The sequence below is a fragment of the Alexandromys fortis genome, unplaced genomic scaffold, assembly GCF_014885135.2.
Source record: "Alexandromys fortis isolate MF-2015 unplaced genomic scaffold, M_Fortis_MF-2015_v1.1 scaffold_159, whole genome shotgun sequence".
Classification (NCBI taxonomy): Eukaryota; Metazoa; Chordata; class Mammalia; order Rodentia; family Cricetidae; genus Alexandromys; species Alexandromys fortis.
The window spans coordinates 531,771-539,555 of record NW_026068031.1 but is presented as its reverse complement, the minus strand read 5'-3'; the positions used below and the strand labels follow the sequence as shown (position 1 = coordinate 539,555).

General features: G+C 43.5%; 1 long non-coding RNA gene across 1 annotated transcript in view; it reads right to left on the bottom strand.

The window, feature by feature from the left end:
- Positions 1 to 401: 401 nt before the first annotated feature.
- The window catches only part of LOC126515177 (uncharacterized), a 29,376-nt gene continuing 21,992 nt past the window's right edge, over positions 402 to 7,785 (bottom strand). The window contains exon 3 of the long non-coding RNA XR_007595766.1: positions 402 to 1,023. This is a non-coding gene — a long non-coding RNA (uncharacterized lncRNA). The remainder of the gene's footprint in view (positions 1,024 to 7,785) is intronic.

Genomic DNA, 7,785 nt, shown 5'->3' with positions numbered 1-7,785 from the left:
TGAGATCTCGTTAGTGATGTCTGCTGGGAACTGAGTGGGTAGTGTGCCATCCATATGACAGATCAATATTGCTCCCGACGGTTTCGTCAGCCACAAACGACTGTGCTCTAATAACCCTGAGGGGACCCGAGAACCTGTGTTCCTCGCAGGTTTGGGGTGGGAGCTGAGCTGCTCATCAGAACCACTGTGGTGTGTCCCAGCAGACCAGCCAGACCAGCATTCTCACCAAGCCATCGTCAAAAAGGAGAACTTAACGATTGCTTCCACTTGTCCCAAGCCAAGGAAAACTCCTGATATCTCGGAGATGTTCTGATCTTAATTACCACACGTTCCCCACTGAGCACTTGGAAGAATTTCCTGCCCTTTGAACCCTGTAGAAAATGGTGCGCTAGTTGAGTGGTGGAAAATAGAACGTTGGGAATGTAAGGATATATTGGCCGAAAGTCGCTGTTTGGAATTTAATCTAATATAGATTGTTCTTCCGTGCTAACTAGATAATTAGAAGCTGTGTTTGGAGTCTTTGCCTGGTTTGTGGATCATGTAATTAGAATAGAACAAGACATCTGCTCTCCTATTTCCTGGGCATTGGGACGGCATCCTGTCCATCTAGCAGTTATCAATAGCAGTTAATAACTTAGTAAGTGGCAGGCAGGAAGGGTGCTACACATCACATTTAATACATTATCCTATCTAATGCTCACATCAATCCTTTGAGCTGCAGGACAAATCTAACCAAGCAAGCACCAGCTGCAGAAGAGACCGTGAGACTCAAGTGTAGACCGCTTGAGCCAGAAGTTGGGCATCCAAAGAGGATTCCGTTTCACTTTGAGTCTAGAGATGCTGTTTCAGTGCAGCCTTGCTTCTGCTGGATCACCACTGTGCTCATCCGGCAAGGCCACCCAAACGACACGGATGGGATGTGTTTCCAAAAAAGCTCTGCTCTGTGTCATGCTCTTGTCAATCATGACTTCTCTTAAACATGCAAGGCATTGGTTATTTAAAGGAATCCATTGGCAAATGCTCCTTTTGGAAAAGAAAAAAAAATCATGTAATTAAAATAATCACCCCATGTTCTGTTTTACAAGTCTGATTATAATTTAACACCAGATTTTTTTTTCTTGACAGGTGGGAGGTGTTTGGTTTGAGTGGGAAGAGGATAGCCTGGAGGAGAAATCAGGAGGCAAAGCCATCCACCCATTTGCTTTTTATCCTTCTCCTTAAATCTACAGGTCAAGACGGGATTTGGACCAGGAATAGTCATGGACGCCCTCCACATAGATTTCTCTACAAGATGGAGAACTGCCCCGCCATCCCACCAGACCTTTCCCGCAGTGGTTACCATAGTTCCCTGGTGAACACGGTGAACCCCAGACCACTGCACCTACAGGGCCAGCACCGTGCTTCCAGGGTTGTGGTAAAGGTGAAGTGTGGGGGGGAGGAGTCATCGGAGGTTCCCTTACAGCAGGCCATAGAGAGCCTTTGTGAGCTTTGCTTGTATTCAACATGGATGAGTTATCCGAAGGCTCTGTGGCACTTCCTCATGGAGAGCCTTCATCTGGGGAAATCTTAATAGGATTCTCCTCACGCATGTGCGTTTGCCTGGATTGGTCTCTGTATACTTAACTAATTTACAGAGCCATTTAGTATTGTGACAACTTGGGGGCTGTGAATAGGGAAGGAGAGGGAAGGCGCATAGCCCAGATGAAAGCCTGTGTTTCTGGAACAATCGCCCAGCTTCCTTATGAATCGGCACTTATTGTTATTTAAATTATGTTTTAAAAGTTGAAAATTTCCCCTCAATGCCTGAGTTATATATAGATTGATGCTTCTCAAGCATTCCCACTGAAGTATTTAAGATTTATTTATTTATTGTGTACACACTGTTCTGCCTGCATGTCTGCCTGCAGGCCAGAAGAGGGCACCAGATCTCATTACAGATGGTTGTGAGTCACCATGTGGTTGCTGGGAATTGAACTCAGGACCTCTGGGAGAGCAGCCAGTGCTCTTAACCTCTGAGTCATCTCTCCAGCCCACCACTGAAATATTTCTGACAGCAGAAGGGTTGACCCACACTTCTGCCTTGGCCCCACACCCTTTAGATGATCAGGGTCCTGCAAAACAAAACAAACAAACAAACAAAAAACCTGCTGCAAGGCATAGGCTCAAAGTCTCCTATTTTAGCTCTAAAACTCCACCTTGGGCCCTTGATGGATGTGAATTACCCCAGCGTGGGAGGATTGGTGTGGCTCTATTCCTGAACTGTCACTTTGGGCTCTGGAGTCCCAGATGAAGTCAAGCGCCTCAGGGTCATAGATCTTGGTGTGTATGTATGTGCACATATTCACAGGGGAGCAGACAAGAGTGCACACATGTGTGTGTATGTGTGGAGACCAGAAGACAACATTAAATGTCGCCCTCAGGAACTGTGCACCTTGCTTTTTGAGAAAGGATCTCTCAGTGACCTGGAGCTCGTCAAATAATAGGTCGGCTGATTACCAAGCTCAAGGGCCAAGATCAACACCTTTTACTTAGTGTAGTGTATGTAAATGATTAGACTTTGTTCTAAGTGTCTGATGTCTGATACTCTCCCAAATATGAACCGATACATTGAAATCAGTTTAATGGATTATGACAAGGGCAGGTGACATAGTAGAAGGGATGGATGTGTGTAATTTTAACCCGACAAAAGGTTTATAAAACATGGGCATCTTGGATGAAGGAAAAAAGAAAGAGAATACAACATGCAACTGCTCTATTCTGACTGTAAATATAGAAGTGGGCAATGGGAAGAGAATGGGAAGACTATTCTAGCTCAAGGGTAACCATATTGGTGGTAATATTCATACCACCAGTCTGAGTCTATTGTGAATCACAGCTAAGTTGAAGGTCACAGGGAAATGTACCTCTGACATCCACTTCCATTGACTGACAGCCCTAACTTTCCTCTTCTGCATCTACCTCCCACCCGAGACCAGGCTACCACTGCACAGAGGCCATTCCCCACAGATTTGGAGGTGTGGCCTTGCTGAAGAAAATATGGAGGAAGAAGGGGGTGGGCTTTGAGAGTTTAAGATCTCATTCTGTTCCCAATTTTCTCTCTCTGCTTCATGTTTGCTCCCGAAAGTGTGAGCTCTCAGCTTGCTGCCCCAGTCACCACGCCTGCCACTTCCCAGTGACAGAGACTGGTTCTTATTCCTCCGGGACCATAAACTCAAATAAACAACCCTTCCTGCTAGAAGTTGCCTTGGTCATGGTGTTTTTATCGTCGTAATAGAAAAGTAGCTAATGCAAAAAGAAAGGGGTTATTGACTTCTTACACAAGTCGAGAGTGAGAGAAATCAGGGTAAGAACTGAAGCAGAAGCCATGGAAGAATGCTGCTTACTGACTTTCTCCCTCTGGCTTATGCTCAGCCTACTTTTTTTTTTTTTTTTTTTTTTTTTTTTTTTTTTTTTTTTTTTTTTTTTTTTTTTTTTTTTTTTTTTTTTGGTTTTTCGAGACAGGGTCTCTCTGTGGTTTTGGAGCCTGTCCTGGAACTAGCTCTTGTAGGCCAGGCTGGTCTCGAACTCACAGAGATCCACCTGCCTCTGCCTCCCGAGTGCTGGGATTAAAGGCGTGCGCCACCACCGCCCGGCTCTGGAAACAGTTTTATAGTGTTTTGTTTTTCTGATTTTTCATCTTGGGTTCTTAGAACCATCAAATATCCATCCAGTGTCTTCTCTTTGCAGGATACCATATTGACATTTTTCTGATAGTTTGGTCACTATTGAAATCAGTAGCCTGGGCATATTGTGTTGGTTGGTGGGAGAGCAGTATTAGCCAAGGCTGTCCCAGCTCTTCCTTTAATACTAGCAGAATGATCTCAATGTCTGACTTCTGTTTCTACTCATTTCTGTTCTTTGCACTTGGCCTTAACATGACCTAGATAGATACCATGAAGTTATGTAAGCTCCCCTCACTCTGGAGCACAACCAGAATTGTTGATTAAACTCAAAAATAGCAGCCTTTTGCTTATTCAATAACTTTGCATCAAAGGATTTGGGTGGTTCTTGGCCATTTTTGTTGGCTCATACCTTTAAAAATCTAATGAAGGATATAAACACCACCACCCCTCCCCAGTCCATGAACTCACGAAACTTCATGACACTTCCAGGTTGCTTGGCTTCATACAGAATTCAGTGGAGGAATACCTAGGTTCATTATAACCGCCATGCTAAGTGTGAGAAGAGCGGAAACAGTCCATTTCCAAGAGCTTTCGTGCTAGTGAAGAACAAATTATAGCAATTTTTAAAATGTATTTGTTTTATTATTTTATGTGTATGCTTTGCTTGCATGTGTGTACCATGTGCGTGCAGTGCCTTTGGAGGCCAGAAGAGGGCATCCCATCCCCTGGGAGTGAAATTATAGACAGTTTTGAGCTGCCGTGTGGAATTTGAAACTTGGACCCTGGTCCTATGCAAGAGTAATGAGTACTTTTAACTGCTGAGCTAACTCAGTCATTCCCAGAATGTTTTTTTCTTTAGACAGGGTCTCATTGGGTATATCTATCTGTCTTGGAACACACTATATAGACCAGGGTGGTCTTGAACACACAGAGATCTGCTTGTCTCTGTCTCCCGTGTGTTGGGATCAAAGGCATCCACCACCAAACCTAGAGAGGCTCCAATAAAAATATGTTTTGGGAGGGGGGCAGAATGATGGATCAGTGGCTAAGAACATTTACTATTCTTTCAGGGGGGCTAGGATTCCGTTCCTAGCACCCATGTCTGACAGCTTTCAACCACCCGTGACTCCAGCTTCAAGGGATCCAACATTTTATGTCCTTTTTGGCACCCACACATGCACATCCATACATATTAATAAAAATAAAAATTTTCTGGCAGTGGTGGTGGATGCCTTTAATCCCAGCACCCAGGAGGCAGAGGCAGGCAGATCTCTGTGAGTTTGAGGCCAGCCTGGTCTATAAGAAAGAATTAGTTCCAGGACAGGCTCCAAAGCTACACAGAGAAACTCTGTCTTGAAAAACAAAAACAAAAAACAAAACAAAACAAAACAAATACAAATAAAAATTTAAGGGCTGGAGAGATGGCCCAGTGGTTAAGACCAGTGACTGTTCTTTCAAACGTTCTGAGTTCAATTCCCAGCACCCATGTGGTGGCTCACAACCACCTACAGCAGTAGGTGGGATTAGGTGCCCTCTTCTGGTGTGCAGATAAATGTACATGCAGGCAAAATATCCACACATAACTAACATAAATAAATCTTCTTTAAATTTAAAACAAAATTATTTTAAAGAAAAAATATTTTTGGATTAGTGACATGACTTAGCTGGTAAAGGTGCTTGCTGAGTAGGACCTGGTGACCTGAGTTTGACATCCAAAGTCTACATAAAAGTGGAAGAAGAAGCCAGACAGTGGTGGCCCACACCTTTAATCCCAGCACTCAGGAAGCAGAGATAGGTGAAAGTCTTCTGAAAACCAACCCCTCCCCCCCTCAAAAAACAACAACAACAACAACAAAAAAAAACCCAACCAAACAAAAAAGTGGGAGGAGAGAATCAACCCTTCAAAACCGTCCTCTGACTTCTGCAAATGCCTTGCGGCATCTGTGCTCCATCCCACGTCACCACAAACCCACACACAATGATAGACAATTAAATCCTAAAAGTCTAAAGAGTTTTTAAATTGAGTTATGTTCATAAAATGCCATTTGCTAGACAACGCTTATATATGCTTATATAGCTTTTGCAAGTAAAATAGCCTCAAGTTTTTCATAAACCATATTTCCCCACGGGCGGTAAAGAGACCCTGAACTTGCTAAATATGACTCAACGGGTGAGTGACCCAGCTCGGATGCAGGGATGTGGAGCCTTTTCGAAATAGAGCGGTTCTGCATTTTCTCAGCAGCGTGCTTGGAAGAGAGGTTGCTGTGCTGTGACAGGGTCAGAGGAGCAAGCCAGTGATTCAGTTCAAGGTGGAGCCTGGGTTTGAAGAGCCTGCTGTGTGGAACAGGGCAGAACTCTGACGTGGCACCTTTCTCGCTTCCTCCCTGGTGTCTGCAGAGCGCTGACCTAGCCTGATGCAGCTACCCATCCTGCCTCTTGTGTTCGCTCTTGAGCACAGACGCTATTACGAATCAATTCTTAGAACACTTGCTGCTTCCTGTGGGTAGACCAAGTGCGTACAGATTAACGGCGAAAGAGTCTCAGTTTATGAACTTGGTCTTGCTGCCTTTGAGGGAAATTTGTCTTGCTGAATCAACAGCCCTTGAGGCTCAGGATGAAACACTGTCCAGAGAAAATTATATATTTCTTTCCTTACCAGGCAGTATAGGACCTGGCTCTTATGTGGATGCTTAAGAAGAGTGGGTTGTGAGGCTGGAGAGATGGTGCAGCACTTAGGAGGCCTTGTGGTTCTCACAGAGGACCCAGCTTTGGTTCCCAGGACTCACACGATGGCTCTCAGCCATCTATAACTCTAATTTCAGTGAGTCTGATGCCCTCTTCTGCCCTTCATGGGTAACTATGCATGAGTACACAGACATCCATGCAAGCAAAATACTCATACATATAAAATACAGATAGATAAATCTTTAAAAAAAAAGAATAAAAAAAGAGTGTGTTGTGAAATTAGGTCGATGTTTTTTGACATATGAAGACCTGAGGTCATAGGATTCTAATGATCAGAATGTGCTAGAACTATATGTTTAGTACATACCACTGAACTGTGGCAAAAGGGAGATATAACATTAATTAATTTCTGGATCACATGCCTAACGTGTGATCCGAAGCACAGCAATTGCTCCATAAATCATAGAATGACGGGTGTGGGACTGTGGGGTGTCTATAATATGCTTCTTAATCTGGAAGAGAATGTTTTGCAGAAAGAAAAACTTAAAGCTAAACTGTTATTAAATGAATGCTTACTTTCAAAATGTAGGCAGTAACCAAGGGTACAGGGAATGAAGTAATCCACCGAAATTGTCTACATCTGAAAGCGACTGTGATTAAGCTGTAATGAATGTCATTCCAGCCGGCTATTAGAAGGTAAGAGGCACTACTGTCAAAGACTAACCATCCATTCTAATCCCTCCTAATTGCTTCCCAGCAACCTTCTGTCATTAGGATTGAGTACAGAGTTACAGGCTTATTGTTTTGGGGGTGAGGAATGGGTAGAACTCAGAATATTGGCCACAGCCAAATTCCTTGATGTCAACAAAATGTTCATGAGCCCCAAACAGGATCAAGAGAGAAAAGCATTCTCAAGTTATGATAACTTCCCATCAGACATCAAGATGAGATCTGCAGGGGTCGGACCTTAGAATTTCTTCTCCAGCATAGAGAGGGTTTTTTCCCCTGGGCACGACCATGCTGTGAAGCTGATTACTCCAGAAAGATCATGCGAGCAGAATGTGCTTTAGGCAAAACAAAAACAAAAACCAGTATCAAAAAACCCAACCAGTGTCTCTTTGGCTCTGGGCATTGTGGAAAACAAAGGTTCAGTCATGGATTCTGGTTTTCAACCTTCCTCAGAATCAAACTTGAAGGCAGAAAAAGTATCAAAATATTCAGATAGCTCAAGGGAGTTCAGGATCTCAGGGCATCCCCACACACTCTTTTTTATATATATATATTCCATCTTTATGTGGCTTATTTTCTTTTTTCTTTTTTTTAAATTTATTTATTTATTTATTTATTTATTAAATATTTCAGTCTCTTCCCCACCTCCGCCTCCCCCTTCTCTCTCCCTCTCCCTCTCCCTCTCTCTCTCTCTCTCTCTCTCTCTCTC